Source organism: Mus musculus, chromosome 13 (genome assembly GCF_000001635.26).
Source record: "Mus musculus strain C57BL/6J chromosome 13, GRCm38.p6 C57BL/6J".
NCBI lineage: Eukaryota > Metazoa > Chordata > Mammalia > Rodentia > Muridae > Mus > Mus musculus.
Window position 1 is genome coordinate 52,995,149 of NC_000079.6, and position 23,577 is coordinate 53,018,725.

The 23,577-nt window shown below is 46.1% G+C and overlaps 2 long non-coding RNA genes across 3 annotated transcripts in view; one reads left to right on the top strand and one right to left on the bottom strand.

Moving 5' to 3' along the window:
• Positions 1-23,341, top strand: part of Gm33424 — a 32,525-nt gene extending 9,184 nt beyond the window's left edge. Inside the window, exons 1-3 of one of the 2 annotated variants that reach the window (XR_382382.4) lie at positions 11,735-11,754; positions 21,054-21,135; positions 22,863-23,341. This is a non-coding gene — a long non-coding RNA (predicted gene, 33424). Of the gene's footprint in view, positions 1-11,734; positions 11,755-21,053; positions 21,136-22,862 lie in introns of those variants that run through there. The other variant, XR_382381.4, reaches the window with a different exon arrangement.
• On the bottom strand, positions 12,942-23,273 carry Gm33519. Its single transcript, XR_382384.3, has 2 exons — positions 22,767-23,273; positions 12,942-13,276 (listed from the first exon to the last, which is right to left on the bottom strand). It is a non-coding gene; the product is annotated as a predicted gene, 33519 (long non-coding RNA).
• Positions 23,342-23,577: the final 236 nt, after the last annotated feature.

The following is a 23,577-nucleotide window of genomic DNA, read 5'->3' on the forward strand; positions in this document are numbered from 1 at the left end:
AGGTCAAGTTCAAAGAACTTTGAAGGATATATGGAAACAGAGCAACTTCATTAATAATGGAAACATGGAAGTAAAACAAGGTGTTTGAAAAATAATTTTATTTTTAATATTTACATATGTATGTATGTATGTATTTATGTGTGTGTGTTCCTGCCACATATGTGTGCATGCCCATAGATGCCAGAAGAGGGAGCTGGATCCCCTGGAGCTGGAGTTACAGGCAGTTGTGAGCTACTTGATATGCATGCTTAGAACTGAACTCAGCCCTCCTAGCCACTGAGCCCTGTCTCCTGCTCTGAGGTGGTTTTTATGTAAACAAGCAAGGCAGTATGCTGGGGAATGAATAGATATTCTTCTGGTGACTGGGGCAGTAGCATCAGGTGTGAAACTGAGTCTACCCCTTAACTAACTTCTGAGAACACATTGGCAGAGCTAGCAACTGTGGCTCGGAATCTGCCTCGGAAAATAATCATCCGAGTGAGCAAAAACGCACACAAGGCTGCTTCTGCAGTGTTATCTGTGAGAGGAGAGATGGAAAGCCACCCCTTTGCCACCAGTGGTCTCTTAGCTAGATAGATGCTGGCTCCACTTAAAGGATTATCAGTAGATCTGAATGGTGCTGAAGAGAAATGTATAGTGTAAACAGGCACTAAAGCTGTGTGGCTATTTGTAAAGGCAAAAGAGAATTATCTATACATACATACATACATACATACAATAAGAACTATACAAAACTATGTATGTATCTATGTATGTATCCCTGTATGTATCTATGTATTTACATATCTATCTATGTATCTATGTATGTATCCCTGTATGTATCTATGTATGTATCTATGTATCTATGTATGTATCCATGTATCTTTGTATGGGGTAAAAATAGGGTCCCAGGTCTGCTGGAGGCTAGGGCCCCTGGGTGAGATGGCCACTGCCGGGCAGGCATTGGACTGTGAGAAGCCCAGGGATCTCACTCTGGGGGTGAGGAAGGTAGAGTCTGGGGACCCTGAGGAACTGCCGGAGTTGGGCTCAGATTCTCAGGCACCACATACACCACTGGGTACCTCAGAAGAGCGGGTTCTGGGGTCCCTGGGTTGCACGGAGGCCAGGGACTACAGGCACTCACTCGTGGACATCCCAGACTTCACTGTATGTCGCAGAAGAGCTGAGAACATGTGGGGACCCTCAGGTGGACTGTGGCCCGGGGCCAAAGGGAAAAGCGTAGGAGGAGAGCTCTGGCAGATTACCTTGGGGAGGAGAGAGTCTGGCTAGCTCAAACAGCTAGCTCAGTGGGCTGCTTGGTTTGGCTGGCAGCCTTGTGGAGTGGAGCACAGGGAGGCTTCCCCGCAGGAGGTTAGATGCTCTGCTCTGTAGAGGGAGACCTGTTCCATTGCTCCAGCACAGCGGATCCTGATGAGAAGAGACAGTCCATGGTTTTAAGGTGTTTATTGTAGAAAGGCAGAGAGAGGGAGAGAGTAGAGAAGCAGAGGCCGGCCATGGCCACGTGGAGGGGTGGGGGAGGGAAGGCAGAGAGAAGGGGAGCAAGGGAGCAAGACTAAGTGCAAGAGGGTAAGAGAGGCAAGAGAGAGAGTAGGGGGCAAGCAGCTCCTTTTATAGTGGGCTGGGGCTATCCTGGCTGTTGTCAAGTAACTGTGGGAGTGGACAGGATACCAGGAGCTTGGGGCATTGCCTATGTGACTGATGGCCCACATACTTCTCTACAGGGGGGCTGTGGGAGGCTGTAGCTGCGACAAGGGCCAGGGGCCCAGGAGGGGTGGCCGGACTCCTACCATCCCATGAAGGCAGAAGTCACTGCCCACCAGGTCTCTGGGTTCCAGACCTGTGTTCGACCAAGACCAGGCTGTCTGTACACAGCTCACTGCCCCACATCTATGTATGTATGTATGTATGTATGTATGTATGTATGTATCTCTCTATCTATCTATCTATAATCAGATAATATATATACATATACATATACATATATATATTTATTTATTAATTTATTTATTTATTTATATGTGTGTATATATATCTCCAGTGGCTCTTGGTGGCTCCTTCTGGGTCCTAAGCAGGGAGCATCTGTCATTTATTATACATTTTTCTGTAATGTTTATATAGTTCAACAGCTGACACGATGGTACACTCTTGTAATCCCAGGGGTCAAGAAGTGGCGGCAGAAGAATATTTAGTTCAAACCAGCCTGATCTACATAGCAAAGCCTTTCTCTTTCAGGAGACACTTTCTGAGAAGTTAAACTACACACATGTGCTGGGCTTGCTGGTGCACACCTTTAACCCTAGCACGTAGGAGGCAGCAGCAGGTGGACAGCTGAGTTGAGGCCAGTTTGGTCTGTATAATATACTCAAGGTCAATCAGAACTACATAGTGAGACATCTCCTCAAATTAAATAACACACACACATACACAAGGCCCAGAGACAAAGCTCAATAGTGGAATACTTGCTACTACTGAATATAGAATATAGAATTACTAATATTCAAGAGACCTGAGTTTCACCTCCAGTACCATATGTACATGCACACCCAGAGAAACAAAATGTATACCACACAAAGCTTATATTAAAGGTATTCATTCATTCATTCATTCATTCATTCATTTTTGGGTTTCTGAGACAGGGTTCCTCTGTGTAATAGCCCTGGCTGTGTTTGAATTGTCTTTGTAGACCAGGCTGGCCTTGAACTGATATTCATAGAGATCTGCCTGTCTAGTAACCCTGAGTGCTAAGATTAAAAGCATGCACCACCATGCCCGGTTTTATTTTTTATTTTATGTGTATAAGTGTTTTGCATGCATGGATGCATGCGCATTATGTGTATACCTGGTGCCTGTGGAGGCCAGAAGAGGGTGTCAGATCCCCTGGAACCAGAGTGACAGATGGCTGTGAGCCACCATGTGGATACTGGGAGCTAAATCTTGGATCTTCTGAAAGAGGAGCCAGTGTTCTTAATTGCTGACCCATTTGTCTAGCTCCCAAAGCTTTTTTAAAAATTTTATTTATTTTTTGAGAATTTCACACATGTATACAATGTATTTTGATGATACCTGTTCCCCACTACACCCCAATTCCTTCTGAACCCCTCACTGCATCCTCCTACAAACTTCTAACCTCATCTTTGGTTGTTTGTTTCGCTGATATGCAGTCATCTTATTATAGTGGTAGTTGGTCTACTGCTGTATTTCTTGAATTACATCATAGATGTTACATTGCATAAGATTCTCTAAAATTTGGACCTCAACCCAGTCTGAAAATCTACTATTTGGTTCTTTGTTTAAAAAGAATTTTTTTTTTATGCATAAGAAGTTTCTGGGTTTGCTTTGTGTGTGTGTGGGGGGGGGTGTTGTTTTGTTTTGTTTTTTTGTTTTTTAATCTAGAACCAGAGATACCAAGAAAGATTGTGCTGTGTGACTAAGGACAGTGTGTGGCCTAGAGCTTTGATGCTGCTTACAAGCTGTGTGATTTTTGAGAAAATTTCTTGACTCCTCCGGGCCCCAGTTGTCTTGTCTGTGATTTTTATGTGATTGTGTGACCAGTGACGTCACTGACTACACACTTCATTTAAGCAGTGAATACGAAAGCGGTCTCTGGTTTCAGAACATGAAGAGGGCATGTCTCTCTGCCCACTTCCTTCCACCTCAGGCCGAGCTGCTTTAACCTTTCTCGGCGCTGACACCGTGTAGTGTAACATCAACTGGGTCCCAGTCATCCCTGCGACTGGTGCTCCCACGGTGTCTATGTAAAGGACACCTAACACTGTACTCTGAGCCTCAGCAATTTTCAAAGGCACCTGACTCATGCCCTACTATGGTTTAGTCCCAGAAACACTGATTTTTCTCTTCCTCTTCTTTTTCTTTCTCACCCTGAGGCTCTTTCTTCTGTTTGAAACATTGTATCCAATGTCTGGTGCGACTTTCTCCTTTTCCCTGCATTTAGCTATAACACACCTGATCTTCAGGTCTAGACTGGTGTTTGTCTACCCAGACGCCATTTCTTTCTATCTATCTATCTATCTATCTATCTATCTATCTATCTATCTATCTATGCTGAGACGCCATTTCCATCTATCTATCTATCTATCTATCTATCTATCTATCTATCTATCTATGCTGAGACTCCGGGTTTCCTGTGTGGAAAAGTTGTGCCAGGTGCTCCCTGGAGCTCCTGTAGGGGGTGAGGCCATGCAGTACCGTGGGATGTTTTCTTCTAATCTCTGTAGACAAGAATCGGCCAGGTATTCTGTGGATGGTGTTTGAATGCCTGGTGGCTATGTGAAGCAAGGAGTAAAGATAAGCTGGTTCCTGACCTTTAACCAATACCATCAGTCAGAGCGCCTCAAGCACCGCAGGGAGTCAAGGCAGCAGGAGCTCCACATAGCTGGTCCCAGAGCATCCTCAACCAGGAAGCAGAGAGCCAGGAACTTGTTTCTGTTCGGCTTGCCTGCTTCCTCCAGGATCCCAGCCAAGCAACGGTACTACCCTATGGTGGTTTGAGTGAGACTGGTTCCCACACGGACTTGGGTAAATGCCTACTTCCCAGTTGGTGGGCTGCTCAGGGAACATTAGGAAGTGAGGTCTTGTCAGAAGAGGTGTGTCACGGGGGGCTGGGGTTTGAGACTTGCAGGGAAAAGGAGAAAGTCGCAGCAGACATTGGATACAATGTTTCAAACAAAAGAAACAGCCATGGGAAGGCCTTGGGGTGAGAAAGAAAAAGAAGAAAAGAAAAATCCGTGTATCTGGGACCAAACCATAGTAGGGCATGAGTCAGATGCCTTTGAAAATCGTTGGAGATCAGAGTACAGTGCTAGGAGTCCTTTGCCATACTCCCCCACCATTATAATCATCATGGACTCATTATCTAAAATTGCCAGCAAGCCCCCAGTTAAAGGCTTCCTTTCATAAGTTGCCTTGGTCATGGTGTTCCATCACAGCATTAGAACAGTGACTGAGTGTGCCCCCTGCCCCCCCAGCCCCCCAGCCTTGAGCTGGCTGAACAAGTCTCAGACACTGGAGCCAGGCATCTGGCCTAACTACATTACATCTTCCTGCCAGAGAACGAAGAACTGCTGGCCCTGCTAAGCTGCTGAAGAGCCTACTTTGCAACTCAATCCAGCTGAAACAAGCCACAGAACCCAGTGGAAACAAAGGGATGGGTCCTTGGGTTTTCCCATATACATTCAGTGCCGTACATTAAAATTTGAGCCTCCATCAGAGAACTTTGTCTTGGCTCGTTATTTCTCTCACTGTCCTTCCCATCCATCCCCAGCTTTCCTTTCAGGAACCCAGGAACCCGTGGCCACTCAGACCCACCAACAGTGGGAGCGTCTTCCTACCTCCATAGACACAATCAAGCTAATCTCTCACAGACATACTAAGAGGCCCTTGTGCCTGATAATTTTAGCTTCTGCCAAGTGGACAGCCAACACTAACCACACCCTTTTACCACTTCCTGGGCCTGAGGGGGAGAAGCACTGAGGGATGCTTGCCTCTGTCACCAAGTACAGCCCCAGGGGTCCTAGAGATAGCTGAGGTGTCTACCTGCAACTCTCTTCTTAGGTCTTACCTCCCTGCTGTCTGCTCAGAGTTGGGAACTTCTCAGTCCTCTGATGTCACAGAGAAGAGACTTGAAATCCCCTCTGTATCCCCGTGAGTAGAGCAGCTGTAACCAACTACTCAACCACTTCTGAGCCTGGCACCTTGAAGAAAGGGGCCCTGGGGTCTGAGCCTGGGGTCTGGATAAGGTGGGTGGCCTCCTGTTGGACAGGGCACTTCTCTCTCCAGTGTTTGTTATTGATCAATAGGTCATCAGCATCAGAACATGGGGTCACCGACATCCCATTTGGACAGGGATTTCAGGAATTTTGAATACTGAGACAGGATGAACTAGCCACCCTGCCCCTGTCTCTATTTTGAATCACCACACCGTGTGGTCCTTCCTCTCCTCTCTCCTTTCCCTTGAGTGCTTCTCTGTGTGTGCTCCTGTGTGTGAAGCCATGAGTGTTCACACGGAGGATGGAGGCCAGCACTGGGTGCCCTCCTCAGTTGCTCTTCACTTTATTTTTCTGAGACAGGGTCTTTCACAGATCTTGCAGTCCACCTACTGGGTAGACCAGCTGGCCAGTGAGTACCTGACACACACCTTACTCTGCCTCCAGTGTGTACCATGGTGCCTGGCTTTTTGCTTGGGTCTTGGGATCTGAATGAAAGATCTTCAGGGTTGCCCATCCCTGCGTCATCTCTCTCAGGTGCATCCCATTCTCTTGGAACAGATGCTTATAGTGTGTGTGTGTGTGTGTGTGTGTGTGTGTGTGTGTGTGTGTGTGTGACTTCCTAGGGACTTCAGTACAACAGGAAGCTGGGTTATGTGGTGGGGCAGCATCAAGAGTCTGAAGTTCCCTTTGCTGCTCATGCCCACATACAGGGAGGGACTCCTGGCTGCAGAAGGCCTCCCAGCTTCAGTACTACCAACACAGCCCCTCCCCTCTGTCCACCAGTGGGGTTGATTTGGATATCCCTCAGGCAGCAAGATGGCTAATGTTACACATAGATGGGAGAGGATGAATCAGCACCCAATGGTTGACACTGGATGTCTGGGAAACCTGAAAGTAAACAGTGACGTCATCTGTTATATAACCAGTTTTGGAGGCGTGCCACTTTTGTGTGGGTCATGTATAAATATGGCTTTGAGGTCAGAGGCCTGAGCCTTAGTTAGAATCTCTGCCTTCACCAACCTGTGGGCATGTGTGTCTGTGTATATAGGCTTTTGTGCCCACTTCTGTTTGGCCTGTGTTCCGATCTCGGCATGTGTATTTGTACCCAGCTACCCTGTGTATGGGTGCTGTTCTTATGTCAAGGTCATACCCCCTTGGTCGTTCTAGCCTCCTAATATAATCTAAATCAGTAAGGGTGTGATGGTTTGTATATTCTTGGGCCAGGGAGTGGCACCATTTGGAGGTGTGACCTGGTTGGAATAGGTGTGGCCTGGTTGGAGTAGGTGTGTCACTGTGGGTGTGGGCTTAAGATCCTCACCCTAGTTGCCTGGAAGTCAGTCTTCCACTAGCAGCCTTTGGATGAAGACGTAGAACTCTCAGTTCTGCCTGCGCCATGACAGCCTGGATGCTGCCATGCTCCCACCTTGATGACAATGGACTGAACCTCTGAACCTGTAAGCTAGCCCCAATTCAATGTTGTTTTTATAAGACTTGCCTTGGTCATGGTGTCTGTTCACAGCAGTAAAACCCTAACTACGACAAAGGGTGATTCTTCCCACTAGTTTCTCTTCCTCAGAACTGCTTTGCCAGTCTGTGTCTGTTGTGATACCATAGGGATTTCCTTGGTTTCGTTCTATTTTTGTTCACAGTGTTACTGGGACTCAGGCATTGTGGCACATGTCTGGGGCCTCAGCTCTCTCAGAAGCAGGAACATTGCTTGAACCCAGGAACCTAAGGCTAGCCTGGGCAATATAACAAGACAATAGATCACTGTTTCAGAAAAGGATGTCTTTGGACTTTCTAATAACCAATCATCCAACAGAAAAAGCATAAACCAGAAAACAAGCAAACAAGCATTTAAGTCTCTCTCTCTCTCTCTCTCTCTCTCTCTCTCACACACACACACACACACACACACACACACACACACACACTAAATTACAAACAAAGGCTGCACACAGTTTATAAAAAGTGACACTGGCTTTCATGCGTTGATTTGTTCCCTTAGTTTTGAATTCATCCCCTAGTTGTTAAGAGGGCCTTGTCCCTGGTGGACTCTTTGGAGGAGTGGCCACACACAAGGCCATATCGTAAGCAAGTAGAGATGCTCTTAATTCTTCTTTTGTGATTTAAATGCTTTAATCTTGGTTTCTTTACTGGTTTTTCCATTTTGTTGAGTGGATTCCTCCATCTAGGACTTCCTGTCTTCATCTTGGACTGGATCTTGCTGGAAAATCTTTTAGGTTTTCCTCACTGATTTTAATACCAGCTCTCTCTCTCTCTCTCTCTCTCTCTCTCTCTCTCTCTCTAAATGACTGATACAATGAAGAAGTCTTTTCTCTTGCTACTTAAACTACTGGGCACTCACAAGCAGCTAGCCTGGTATGTCAGCAGTGAACAACTAAAGCAGAATGTGAGTGTTTCACTCCCTAAAAGATTTGTTTAAATAAAACATGTTTTGTGCCTTTAAAACATTGGAGAATATTCCGTGTGTTTGGAAAGAGTGTGTTCTCTACTGCTGCTGCTGCTGCTACTGCACAGAGTGTTCTGAGCATGTCAATTAGGGCCGTTTGATTTAAAGTGCAATTCAAAGGGCCTGCAAGGTGACTCAGAAGGTGAAAGCACTAGTTGCCAAGGCTCATGGCTTCAGTTCAGACCTTGAGGTCCATGTGAAACTGACTCCTACAAGTTGTCTTCCATTCCCTGCACACGAACCACAGCATGTGTATGCATGCACACATACACATTTTTTTTTAAGTAATAAATGATTTGGGGGCTGCAGAGATGCCTTAGAGTTTAAGAGTGTTTGCCCTACAGGGCTGGACTCACATTCTAGCCTGAAACCCCAGCTCCAGGGAACTACACATGCGCATAAGTAGAAAGAAAACAGATATTTCAAATAAGAAAAGCAGACATTTCCTTATTAATCTTCTGCCGAAATGACCTCTCCCCTGAGAAGCCTCCTATTTCCCATGGCCATGTTCCTTTAGACTCGTTACTGTTTGCCTTATGCATTTGCGTCCTCCAATACTGGGTGTGTGTGTATTTATAATTCTCTTGAAGACTTGACGAGTGTATCATTAACTAATGGCATTTTTGTCTCTGACAGTTTTGACTTGAAGGTTTCTGACCTTTCCTTGGTACCATTTGCATGGGGGAAAATCTTTTATCTTTGACTCCCCACCCCCAGGCTGCTTCCTCAAAGCTAATGTAGGTTTCCTGGGCTGGGGAGATGGCACAGTGGCTAGTGTGCTTACTGGGCAGCATTGAAGACCACGCTTTGGATCTCTAGTACCCATATAAAGGCTGGGTGGGTGTGGCAGTCTCTCTGTAATTCCCGTGCTTGGAAGAAGTAGGTGAGGTTCCTACAGCAAGCTGGCAAACTAGACTTGCCAAATAGACAAGCTCTGGTCTCAAGTAAGAAGCTCTGCCATAATGAAAAGTGATGTTCCCAATATCAACCTCTGGCTTCCACAGGTGGACACACACACACACACACACACACACACACACACACCACATTTAAAAGAATCTACTATAAGTTTCTTGTAGGAAGCATATTCTTGGATCAAAAAACCCATTCTTTTAAAAAGTATTATTCTTGTTATTTCATTAGTGTATGTGAGTCTATGTGTGTGTATGTGTGTGTGTGTGTGTGTGTGTGTGTGAGAGAGAGAGAGAGAGAACCTTATGTAATTATTTCCTTTGCACTCCTTCATTTTGTTCTAGAGGTATCTGGAAGAGTCCAGAGCAGAAAGAGAAAGAAGTAGACTGAACATGGCCAGCAGACTGGACCTGACCAAGGCTCTTTGTGAGAGAGGAGGAAAATGAGTAGCTGAGGGGAGGGTAGCCTGTGAGCTGCGGGAAGTCTAGGGTAGGAAAGGGAGCTGGGAAGGACTAGGATGCTAGCATAGACTTTGTGCAACAGAGTAGCTGTGATACTGAGGGAGCTTGGAGGCCATCAGTATTGATACTTTAATAGGCACCAGAGGTTGTGATAGTCCCTTTGCTAGAGTTAAAGTAAATGACTCATTTTGGTAGAGGGGAACTGGGTTCCCAAAGTTCCTAAGAGTGCTGGTTTTTATCTAACTTCCAGAAATCTTCCTAGAGGCCAGGTTGGGCCCATTTCTGGATATTTGGGCTGCATTTTTAAGTTGGGGGAATTGGGGTTTCCTTGGATCCTGACACTCAGGAATTTCCATGGTGTCACATATCCTGAAGTTCTTCTCCTAAAAATCAACACTAGGCAGGCTGGTGGTCCAGGCGGAGGTGACAGTACAAGAATGAATACCCTGCATTCATGTAAGCAGTCATGGTGGCACACACCTGTAGCTGCAGCCCAGGGGTAGCGAGTGGGCAGAAACAGAACATCTGAATGGGTGAACTCCACGTTCAGGGAGAGACCTTTTCTCAGAAGACAAGGCAGAGAGCAACTGAGGCAGATACCCAGTGTTAATCTCTAGACGCACGCGTGGCATCAGTTTTAATATGAGAGTAGCCTAGTCAACATAACGATATCCAAGACAGCCAGGACTTTCCATGGGGAGTGTGTGTGTCCTGTCCCATCCTCTCTCCCCAGTTCACCTATCAACCACCCCCTCATTCCCAATGCCCCCACACTCTGCACTGAAAGGGAAAAAACCAAGGTCTTGCACTTGTGTACATCTGGGCAAGGGCTCAGTCGCCAAACTATACCCTCAGCCCAACAAATGGCAACTTTGTAAAGAACAGAGGATAGAATTTTAAAGCCCAAGACACAACATTTCATATACACAATGACAATAGAAACATTTTCCTGGTCTCTTATTTTGCCCAGGAAGTTTTAAAATGTTAAAATGAATCCTGAAGAATTCACTTATCATCTGATGCCATAAAAGGTCATTTTATGTACGGGTAACAGTATCGCTTACCAAGATTAAACAGCAGGTAAGTAAGTAAAGGGTAGACTCTCTCTCCATTCATGATGTCAGCAAGGAGCAGGGCTAGCTCTCCTGCTCTTGGGCCTTCTAGGCTAGCTCACCTAACCTTACACCACAAGGGGCAGCTTTACTGTGCTGCCCAGGCAAGGTACAGGGCCTGCTTTCTCAAGTGCCACAGCTGGCGAGAGTCGGGGACAGCTCTCCTGTGCTCATGACTTTGGGGCTGGCTCACCTACCTGCCACAGGTGGTGAAGGTTAAGTGGGGGGAAAAGGCATTTCTCCCTTGATCATACCACCCCACCACCGACAAGGGGCAGGACCAGCTCTCTTGAGTGTGGTGGCCGGTAAGGAGCAAGATCAGCCCAGCAGTGCCTCAGGCAGCATTTCAGAGCAAGGATATCTGCAGGCCCTTTGGTGGTAAAGGGCCTGGGACATCAACACTGACCCAATATGATCAGTGACCCAGACCTGGCTCCGGGTAGCAGATATGGGCCCAGGTGTTCCCATGGCCTCAGATGGCAGCACAGACCACTCAGATCAGCATGTCCCCTTGTGGTAGCATGGCCCGCAGGTATCTACATGGTCTCTCTCTGGTGGCAGTCCAGACCATGCACATTGCGTGGCCATTGGTGCTAACTCAGGCTACAGACACTGACACAGATCCTAGCTGCAGCAGGACCACAGATCCAGACCTGGGCCTGGAGGCATCTTGGGCCAAGATCTCACCATGGCCTTAGGTGCTTGCACCTTATTTGCCTGTTTCTCACTGCCATCAAGTCTCCACCTTTCTTTACAGCGTGTGAAGCTCTTGCCTCCCCACCCCCCTTCTTTCCTATGTCTCTACAACACATTTGCCCATCGTTGTGGCACTGTGATGGTTTATATATGCTTGGCCTAGGGAGTGTCACTATTAGAAGGTGTGGCCTTGATGGAGTAGGTGTGTCACTGTGGATGTGGGCTTTAAGACCCTCATCCTAGCTGCCTGGAAGCCAATATTCTGCTAACAGCCTTCAGATGAAGATGTAGAACTCTCAGCTCCTCCTGCACCATGCCTGCCTGAATGCTGCCATGTTCCTGCATTGATGATACTGGACTGAACCTCTGAACCTGTAAGCCAGCCCCAATTAAATGTTGTCCTTGAAAGAGTTGCCTTGGTCATGGTGTCTGTTCACAGCAGTAAAACCCTAACTAAGACAGGCACCCACACTGGAATTTAGGTGTCTTTCTTCTGGCTTCCCCAGGCTGGTGGGACCAGGGGCAATTTTTTTAAAACATGAGTGCTGGGGTGGGGGTTGAACTTGGGTCCTCCTGTTTGTAGAGCAAGTGCTCTTACCCACTAAGCCATTGCTGCAGCTCAAGTAAGGTGAAAAGAATTAAAGACAGAAAGACTATGTAACTTACTTTGAAATATTAATCCTAGTCTATCAGAACTCCCAGAACAATAACAAGTGCAGTTAGACCATCAGACAGACAACTGCATAGACATTCTTGCACATGTGCTGTCCAAATATGGGTCAATGGCCCTTGCTGAGACATGGTTCTAAAAGTCTGGGGCATGCATACAAAAGCTTTCCTATTTCCCCACTTCCTGTTTTTACTGATTAACTGAATTTTGACTGTAGGTTGACACAAGAGACTCCATTTTGGTCCTGACAACTCTCACAGTCAGCTTTAGCTTGTGGAAGATCTACCTAGGGACTGTGAGGGTCAATAGGTGTTACAGTTTCTTCTGGGCAGAGAACATACATTTCTCTTGTTGCTGGGATCAGAGCCAGAACCCTGACAGCTCTAGGCACCTAGGCTGGACCACCATCCTCAATAGGCCAATTAAACACACAGGGTAGTGAGAAGCAGAGAACGCTGGTTAAATCAGTGTGGGCCAGTGACCTCATTCTTCTAACTCCATCTTTAAGGTCCTAACAAGGTTTGGCTATAAATAGAAGGCAAGAAGTAAACACAGCTAAAAGTCCTGTTATAATGTGGTCCTGCACATCACACACCATTATCTTGGCTCTAGGCTCTTCTGGATGGTAGTGTGACGGCTGTCAGAGTCATAGGGAATCTTTCTGAGAGATGCATTCTCCCTCTGGCTGGCAAGGACTTCAGTCTTTCCCTTCCCCCAGCAGGAGGCTCCCGGGAGGCTCCAGATTCTCAGGGATGCTGTTTCAGTAATTTGGCAAATGGAAGGGAGAGGTACTGGTGTCTTCTCCTTGCCAACCTGGCACCTTGTCAGGTTTCCAGGCTCAGACTTTACCATGCTGATAAACAGAAATACAAGCCTCTGGAAAAAATGATCTGAAGTTTGACCTTTTACAATTTTACAAAAGATAAACAAACTCAAGAGTGTATAAAGTAAAAGGCAGAGATGATAAAATCCTGTCTGGCGATGCAATTGGGCAAAGTTAAGAACACCTGAAATCCCGAAGAAACCCGGAGGCTTTGCCAGGAATCCTCCCAAGTTTGGTGAGCCAGATTCTAGAAACTTGTCTCGACAGTTCTGAGGTTCAGGCTTAAAATCCAGGCAGCTGCGGTGATTTGGGGAAAGTGGGGTGTGTTTGAGTCCATCAGGGCTTTCCCTTTGACCTCAGGTGGGCTTTATGTCAGGAGCCTCTGGGTTCTTGTCTTTTGATTCTGAGGAGGGAAATTTGCGGACAATGAGTTTAGACCAGTTTTCTTACAGATTCACAGGTGGGAACTTAGGAGAGAGAAAGGCAGAGACCCTGTGTAGCAGGACAGGTCCCCAAAAAACACAGAGATGTCAATCTGAGAGTGTTTTTTAGTATAGGAATTAACAGGAACTGGCATGAATCATGGAGAGGGTGGGTCCAGTTGTCCTCCCCTGACCCCTGCAAGGTGTGTTGAGGTGAACTCTCTCATAGTATACCTTCTGGGTATGGTGTTGGTCCAAGTGTTATAATCTTTATCCAAAAATAACAGGAAGTCCAAAGAGCAGCAGCCAGAGCCCTTCCTACCACTCCAAGGCTCTGGCTGTGGAGAAGCCAAGGACAAGAATCTCTAAGAGTGGTTGTTCTACACTGCCTGTCTGATTTCTATCTGCTGGTGCCAGCAGGGCCACGGCCTCCCTGGAGAATGTCTGGTTCTTCTTGCCCCGAGTGCTTGTAGCCTTCTTGGCTGCTGGCCACAGCCCTGAGGTCACCTCCCTTGTCACCAAGTCCTTTGGCTTAAGTTTTCCCTTTCCATGCCAATCCTTCTGTTCGCCTCATGTTGGGATGCTTGTGGGTTTAACGTGACCGACAGTCATTATCTAACACCGTCATGTGCAGGCTGGTTTTTGTCAGCTTGACACAAGCTGGATGCATCTGGGAAGAGGAAATCTCATTTGAGGACTTGACTCCGTGTCTGTGGGGCATTCTCTTGATTAGCTATGGAGGAGAGAGGGCCCAGCCCACTGTGGGTGGTGCCATCCCTGGACTGGTGGCCTTGGGTTTTATATGAAAGCAGACTGAGCAAGCCACAAGGAGCTGGTTAGTAAGCAGTACCCCTCCATGGCCTCTGCTCTAGCTCCTGCCTTCAGAGCCCTGCCTTGAGCTCAAAAACCTACCCTGACCTCTCTTAAGGGATGGATTATGATCTGGGAGTTCCCATCCATAAGTTGGCTTTGGCCAGTGTTTTCTCCTCTCAATAGAGAAGCAAACTAGAACTGTCTACAAAGACTTTCTATAAAGATGGTGACGTTCCCCAATTCCTGAGATCAAAGCATGGAACAATCTTAGGGGGAACCATCATTCAAACGCTATAGTAACTCCTTGAATGGGCTGTAGAAATAGACAGGTTTGATAGCTTGATTGAGGAAAAGAAGGAGGAAAAAAGAAAGATACTGCACCCAACAGAGAGTGTTGAAAAAAAAGCACCAGAGGTGTGATTCAGAGGCTGAGATGAAAAGGAACGGGAGAAGGAAATTCTTGGCTTTCTTCCAGCAAACCAAAAAAAAAAAAAAAAAAAAAAAAAAAACAAAAAAAAAACCCGGAAATAAGGTTGTCAAGTGTCTAAGACGTCCCGGTTTGCCAAAACAACTCAAGAAGACACAGAGTAACCAATTGTTCCATTAAAATGATTCAAAACAGCCCTTGCAAAGCGCCCACAAAGTAGATGAAAGGTGCCACCTCATTATCCAGGTGGTTGGGGCAGAGCTTTCAGGGATGGTACATTTTCACCCCACATCCTAACTGCGAAGAACGGAACACACACCTGACTCTATGACAACAGCAGAAACCTGAAGTCAAATGGGAAAAGAGCATTAGATATAGAAATTGGTAAGTCAGTCTTACTCTTGGCGAGTGTAGCTAGAAACTGCTAAAGTTGTCCATGAAATAACCTTAGACAAAAAAGGAGAGGGCTTTCTGCCTTCTGTGTAGTTCATGCAGCACACTATTAAGAGTCAAAACGGGTATGGGTATGTTATTTTCAATTTGCTACAATTTGACACTTATAATAAACAGAAGACTGTGAGTCAGTGAATAACACCAGGAAATTGATTAAGCCTATGGTTTCCAATAAAACTGTGTGTGCACACGTTCACACATGCATATGTCCATGCAAGTGTGTGCACCCATATTTGCACGTAGGTCAAATGAGGGCATTGGGTGTCCTGCTCTGCCACTCTCTCTCTTACTTTCTTGAGACAGGGTTTCTCTGAACCTGGCACGAGACTGGTCAGCGAGACCCCCAGTGACCCTGGTATTTCACTTCTATAGCACTAGAGCTACAAGAGTGTGCAGCCATGCTTGGCTTTTTACTGTTGCTTGGAGGGATTTGAACTCAGGTCCACATGTTTGTGTAGTAAATGCACTTACCTACTGAGCCATCTCCCCAGTGGCCCCCATAAAGGTATTGAGCAGAAATGAGAGGCATGGTTCACATCAGAACTGGAACAGTGTGTCATCTAAGAAGGCATATAGGAAGCCGGACAGGAAGGCAGAAAAAAAAAAAAAAAGCACAGTGTGATAAAAGCAATGGCAGCATTGTGGCTACTGAGGGAACATGTATCACAGTGGGCTTGTGAGATGACTGTGCAGTTGTCACAGCCAAAGTAAAGGCAGTATCAAATTCCCTCTCTTGTGTGTGCATGTGCATGTGTGTCTGTTGTATGTGTGCATGTCTGTGTGTCAATGTATGTGTGTGTGCATGTCAGTGTATGTGTGCATGTCATGTATGTATGTCTGTATGTATGTGTGTGTGTCAGTATATGTGTGTATCAGTGTATGTGTGTATGTGTGTTACTATATGTGTGTATGTATGTGTGTCAGTATATGTGTGTATGTTTGTGTGTGTCAGTGTATGTATGTTTGTATGTATGTATGTATGTATGTATGTATAAGTTGGTGCTAGTCCAAAATCCCGAACTGTGCCTCCAGTCAGGAGCACAAGCATACAGTTGTGGACAGAACGTTGACAGGAAACTATAGTTTATTTGTCTCTTTTGTTGTTTGTTTGTATTTTTTTTTTTTTAGGTTCATGCAGCCCAGGCTAGTCTCAAACTTGCTATGTAGCCAAAGTGGACACTGAACTCCTGATCCTCCTGTCTTCACCTTCCGAGTGCTGGGGTTACAGGTACATACAGCATGCCTGGTTTGGACAGAGTTGGGGATGGGACCTCAGGGCTTCATGCATGCTAAGCACGCTTTCTACCAACTGAGCCACGTTCCCAGCTCCTGGCTGCTGCTTTACCCTCCTTTCAAGTCTTTATTTTACCGTCTTCCTCCTAAAGGCAGCGGTCACTGTAAACAGGGGCCTCAGCAGCAGGCAGCAGCTGTAAACACTTCGAGGCTCTGCATGCCTTGACCGCATGGAGAGACGACATCCAGTGCCGGCCCCAGCTCTGTGCTGTGAAGGCACAGTGTGAAGCTGGGACAGAGAAGATGCTGTCTCAGAACACAGCCCCGTTGTTCAACAACTCCTGACTGTATTGTTGAAAACAGAGCTGCTCGGACAAACCTGGCAAACATCGCTAATGAGTTAAGGGGGAAATCTTAATGAATAGAAAACCAAGTCACTCTGTTCTCGGACTTAATGTGATATCTAAAGGCTACCAATGAAGGGCTCGGGTAACTTCCCTGGGGGCATGCTAAGCAAGCACGCGCACCCTATTTAAAAGAAAGATTGTATTTCTTTTCAGACATGACTGCACCTCCCTCATCACCCAGCATGCCTAACTGTTAACACTCCTGATGCTTTCACAGCGGTGACATCCCCAACCTTTCAAATTGTCTCTCTCTTTAAAGAGGTCCTCTACTGTAGCTCTATCTAATCAGATTTAAGCAAAATTGCCCTGTGAGACTTTTGAAGTTTCCTGAGGAACAGGCTACACTCAAAGATCTCTTTTCTTCTTTGCCCTGCCCCCCTTCATCTTGTCTGTGAGAAATGCCAGGGTCTCCATTGGCTTTCTGGCAACAATGAAATCCAAAGCCACAGACAGGTTCAACAGAGGTCAAGTGGTTCTACCGGGAACTTGTTCCGTCTGACACTTGCCAGGTCTGACCCGCACTTGGTAGATCTGGTGTTTTGGTCACAGAAGAGCAATTTGCTCTACTTGACCAAGTCATTCTTAAGAGGACTTTGGGACGTGTAGCCAATCACAGGCTGAGGTGATTGCTATTTCATACAGCTAGCTATTGCTTTTTGAAAACGGAATGGTGCTGATAGAGCTAGCAACTTGACCTGTGGAACCAGACAGTGTGGGATAATCTTTTTGTATACTGTGTGAAGCTGTGTCGGAAATGGAGGAAGAAACAGGTGCTGGTACTGAAGAAAAATAACCACGTGGCAGATCATAGATTAGTATAAACCAGTTGATTTAAGTTATACAAGCTAGAAGAAGCCAGCTGAGGCCAAGCTTTTATAATTAATAAAAGATCTTTGTGTCATTACTTGGGTGGCTGGCAAGTCAAACCAGTCTGGCAATAAAATAGTCCTTAATCAGCCACATGCCAGTATGAGGATGGGCAAAAGAAAATGGTAACTGGATGTGCCACCAGTGAGGAACAAATGGGTAAGTGAATTACAATGGTGTATGCATTTGAGGAAAGACATTTAGTTACTTACTTTATGCAAATGAGACAAATGATTCCTAACAGAGTTTATCTCCAATGATAAACCAGATGTCCGTGCTTCAAGCTTTCCATTCAGCTTGGGATGGTATACTCCTTTTCCCAAATACAGAAGAGTGTGATCAGAAGGGGAGAGGATAGAAGAGGGTGAGATTCAGGGACACAGGTGGAGGGGTGAGGTGGGGCAGGTTGGGGGCGGGGCAAGACCAGACAACACTCCCTGACCCTAGTGCTGGGTTGTGATTATTCATCACGGGAGTTGGGGGCTGGCAAGCTGAGGTGACCCAACAGACAGGGCTGTGAGCCCAGATCCTGGGAGAGAGCTGGGGAGGCCCCCCACTGGAGAGTGCAAATGGTGTAAATTATTCCAGGCGGTCTTCTGTGATGACTATATGAACTAATAATTCCACATCACACTCTAGTAAGGCCATGTTTCATCCCAAGATGTCAAGGGAGACTGAGAAAGCTGCTGCTGTCCAAGACTCGAGAGAGGAATTCTGAGAATCTGAGGCAGTGCGTGAGCCCCAATGCAGCAGTAGATCTGAGCTTATAAAAGAAATTTCTCACATGGACATGGAGAAAATTTGCCTCACCTACCGTATTCATCTAACTTCTCCCCCAATAACCACTCCTTCGAGCACCTTGATGGCTCTCTGCGGGGAAATCACTTCCACAGCCAACAAGCTGCAAAAAGGCTTTCCAAGTGTCCATCAAATTCTAAAGCAGGGATTTTTACAATACAAGAATAAGCAAACACTTCTTATTGGCAAGGGTGTATTGATTATATAGTTGCTATTTTGATGAATAGAGACTGGAGCCTAGTTGTAATGATTTTAAAATTCACAGTCTTGGGCTGGAGAGATGGCTCAGAGATTAAGAGCACTGGCCACTTTTCCAGTGATCCTGAGTTCAATACCCAGCAACTACACGGTGGCTCATATTAATTTATAATGAGATCTGGTGCCTTCTTCTGGTCTGTGGCATACATGTAGGCAGAACACTGTATGCATACTAAATAAAATAAAAAATAAAATTCACAGCCTGAAATACAGCTCCGTTTACCCTAAACTCATATATGGCCACCTGCACACAGATAAAGTTTAATACCATTTAGAAAAATGGTATTTAATGCCCCCCTTCCTTTCCTTTCTTTTTTTCTTTTTCTTTTTTTTTCTTTTCCTTTTCCTTTCTCTTTTTCTTTCTCTTTTTCTCTTTCTTTTTCTTTCCTTGGTATGATTAGTCTAGTTAGGACTTTCAGTGCCAGGAATAGACATGTTGAGTGGACAGATTTGTCTTCCATGTTGGAAGGAATGCTTGCAACTTTCTATCATTGAGCAGGGCCTTAGCTATGGGCTTGTCTTCCACAGCCTTTTGTTGGGAGCCAACTCCTAGCAGAAAGCAGCTATCATCTCTGCAGCCATCTCGGGCTATTTGCTTACAGGTGGTACTTGTCCACCCTGACGAGAGACTTGCTTTCCTAGCATGATGTTTTTGCAGGAAGCCCACCACAGCTGAACACACTTTGATAACATCTTGTTTTTCTCCTATCTATCCTGGACTTGTGGTTAAGTGTCTCCAGCTGCACTCCCCAGCTTGTGCTTTTATGCTTATAGCTGCCTTCCAATAAACAAAACTTGAGACTTGATCAGACACACTGTCTTGTCTCCATTTTTTTGTGTCTCTTACCCCTCAGTCCCCACTCTCTCCCTCTTGCAGACCCCATTGACTGACCCAAGGACCAGATCAGCCTTTGTTATGTTGAAGTACATTCCTTCCATACTTAAACACTCAATAAGTCTGCCACACAAGAGTGTTGATATTGGTAAACATGTTTTCTGCTTCTGCTGAGAGAGGAACATTTTCCTTCATTCTGTAAATCTCCACAGTACACTGATGCTCTATGACAGTTGAACTATCCTTGCCATCCAGAGGCAAGTCACATTTAGCCACAACCACTGGTTCTTCTAAAGTCCTTTGAACTTAGACTTGCTAGCCTTGGGTTAGGGATTTTCACATTGTTGTGTGTGTGTGTGTGTGTGTGTGTGTGCTTTGAGAAGTAGTAACAGGAACGAAACAACTTTTCTTTCACTGAAGACAGTTTTCTCTCTCATGTAGAGGCCTCATCTCCCTCCACACTCCAGAACGTGGGTCTTCACTTTTCTCTGACATGGTTGCACTGAGGGCAATCCGTAGGCTTTCTTGATTTCCCGTTTCTTCCACACATTCATGCCTTAGCTCTTCACCCCCTTCAAAGTCTGCTTGAATGCCAACTTTTTCTCTCCTTTGCTGCTTCCTATAAAACTGTAATTCTTATTTTCCATGCTAACTATTTTTTGCTTATTTATTCCTCCTTGAATATACGCTGCAATGAATAGGAAATCCATGTCCATTTTGTTTACTGATGTACACAGGGTGTCTAGAGCTGAGTTTGGATTATGAGGGATGGGCACACTAACTGCAAGGGAAGCTTGAAGAGAAACATTTGTATGCTGGGTGGATGGCCCACTCAGGGAAGCACTTGCTTTGCCAGCCCGAGGACCTGAGTTCATTCTCTAAAACCTATGTAAACAACTATATCTCATAGCACACACTTGTGACCCAGCAACGCGCAGATGCAGCCAGATGCCCAGTACTGCGCAGGCACAGGCAGATGCTCCAGGCTCACTGGACAGCCAGCTTAGCCTATTTGATGAATTCCAGGTTATTTAGAGAACTTGACGTGAAAAGAAAAAAACAAGACCAAGGAAAATGGCGCCTGAGGAATGATGATACCCAAGGTTGACCCCTGACCTCTACATATGCATGCATGCCTATGCACACATGCCTGTAAACACACAGGCACCCTCATGTGAATGTGCATACTCACACACACACACACACACACACACACACGAAGAAACAGTGGGGTCCTTTACAGAACATGCCTAGGATTCAATTATTGAACAAAGTTGGGGATAGAGCCTTATCAAAATTCTAAGCAGTCAGGGCTAGCGAGGAGGCTCAGCAGTTAGGAGCATGTGCTGGTCTTACAGAGGACCTGGCTTTGGTTCTTAGCACCCACAAGGACAGCTTCATCTGTAGCTCTGGGGGATCCAGCACTCTCTTCTGGACTCTATGGACACTGCACACGTGATATGCACTCTCTCATACACATAGACTAACATGAAATAAATCTTTTAAAAACTTCTAAGTGGTTCCACAGGTATCAGCCTCAGGGAAAACAAGAGAAGAGTGATATTCTTTTCTGATATACTGTATTCCTTCCAAGCTCAGCAGTTTCTCCTCCTCCTCCTTCCTTTTGCTTTTGGTGACTGGCAATACTGTGTTTTTGTTTTTTCCAGCTGGGATGTTACTGTGGAAAGAAGGCCCTCTCCCTGGAGGCTCTGTGATCAGAACCCAGGCTTTTTCTCCAGTCACTTCCAGGTGAGACACTGTCATCTTTGATGGAAAAGCTGGGTCATGTTGGGGCAGGACTGGCTTTGTTCTGCTGCCTCAGCTACAAAGTGTGAAAACTGCTCTGTTAACCGTGATGTCTGCACCCTCAGTACAGCAAGGACAGAAAGACACTCCACACACACCCCTTGTCCCTGTCACTGCCGCATGGTCATCACAGGCCCCATTTCCTGTCTCCCCCTTGCTCTTAGATCTTCAGTCTCTCAATGATTCTTAAAGTCACTGCCAGTGCTCCCTCCCCCAGAAACAAAAGGATTGTCTCATTTTCCACTTGTTCAACTCAGCTCAGCCGAAGGCTTGGGGTGAGGGTGGGAGCAAAAGATAGACCAGGTAAGGGGTCTTTTAACTTTCTAAAATGTTTGAAATAAGTACTGGCTCATAAGCAGTCACACGAACAGAACAGGAAAGCTCCGTGCTCAGTCACCAGCATCTTCTAGGGTGATAAGTTGCACAGCGGAGAACACGACTACATCCAGGAAAAAAATGACAAGGTCACAGGCCAGCTTTTGCATGCCTTCATGCATCAAAAGGCAATCTCCCTGTGTCTGACTCTCTTCCTCCCTCCCTCCCTCCCTTCTCCATTTTTAGTTCTTGGCTGGGTCTCATTTATCCCAGCTCAGCCTTACATTCACACATAGCAGAGGATGATGCCCTGCCTCCACCTCTCAAGAGCTAGAATTACAGGTGTGCACCACCATGCTTGGTTTATGTGTTACTGGGTGAAACCTATGGCTTCCTGCATGCTAGGCAAAGGCTCTACCCATTCCCAGCATCTAGAGAAAAAAATTAAAATGAAAATAGAAGAACAAATCCTAAACACCTGTTTCAGCTTACGTTTTAGCTTTTTTTTTAAATGTCCATAATATAATTTGGTAATGGGAGAGGACGTCATGTTGCTATACGTCTGTTAGCTCCCTGTTGCTGCCATAGTACGTTCTTGTACACCGTGCATAGAAAGGCAGAAATGGTTTTCCTTGCAGCCCTGCTGGCAAGGAGCTCAACACTGCCTCCTACAGGATGAAGCCAAGGAGTTGAGCCAGGTGTAGAGACCATGCTGTCATCAAGACCTGGGGGAGACAGGAGCATTATGTGTTCTAGGCCAGCCTGTGATATGACGTTTATAAAGACAGATCCTAGGTAAAAAACCAAAGCAAACACAAACAAACCCTTCCCCCACAAGAAGGAGGAGGAGGAGGAGGAGAAAGAAGGAAAGAAGAAGAGGAGGAGGAGAGGAAGGACTGAAGGATGCGCCCAGCTCTGTTCTCTGTAGGTTCTCTCATCTGTACCAGCATTCCTTAGTTTCTGGCCACACCAGCTCCATCCCTGCCCCCATCTGCCTGTGGCCATTCTGCTGCCTTTGAGTGAGTGATGACACTTGTAGCTTTAGGTCCCACCTAGACAACTCAGGATTATCTCCTCACACCAAGGCCCTTCCCTCCACTCTAGCCACAAAAGCCCCCTCTCTGCATAAATATCATTTCCTGGACAGAGACTGGGGAGTCTGGCCTTCAGCTTGCCCTGCAGACAGTGTCAAGAAGGAAGGAGGGGCAACCCTGTCCTCCATGTAGTTATAGAGTTTTGCCCCCCGAATGTGGTCTCACCTTGACTTACACAGAAGTTGGTTTCTTTAATTTGTGACCCTCCAAAATCTGCACTTGAGTTTCCACACATCGCCCATGTTTTCCTCCTTGTCACAGGGTCAGTTTGATAGTGACAATCTGAAAGAACCGGCCGTGGGTGGATCAACTCCAAGTCTGACACAGGCAATGGCTTCCTGCTGCTCACAGAGAAACGTCCCTATGAGATGACATCAGGGAAGCCCTGAACGTTGTTGGGTAACAGATTGAGAGCAAGGGTCAGAGGAAGACAGAGCTTGCTTCTGTAGCAAGCTGCAGCCTGTGCCATGGCACAAGCACCTCCTGATGTGCAACACGGCTCCTCATTCCTGACCTCATCAGAGGGGGAGCCCAGCCTTGCTCCAGCTTGTTTCTCAGCAGGGTGACATCACCACCATTCTTGAAGGCAGCTTTCTTGTGCTGTGCTGGGTTCTGTCAACACAACCATCCCTGCCTGTGATTTTAGTCAGTTTTGTGTGGCTGAAGAAATCCCAAACTGATCTTTTCCAATGACTTTCTAATGCATGATTTAAAAAAAAATAAAAACGTGTTCTCAGGTATTAAGTGTCTTTGTTTCTTCATGCTTTAAGTAACTCTCTTTTATATTATGTCAATTGAGTTGATGATTATTTTGGACAGGGTCTCATTATGTAGCTCCAACTGGCCTGCAACTTATTTTGTAGACCAGGATGGCCTTCAACTTATAGAAATCTTCCTACCTTGACCTATCCAGTGCTGTGATTAAGGGTGTGGACCTGGGTTGATACTCTCTTATTAATTGAAATGTTATTTGTCC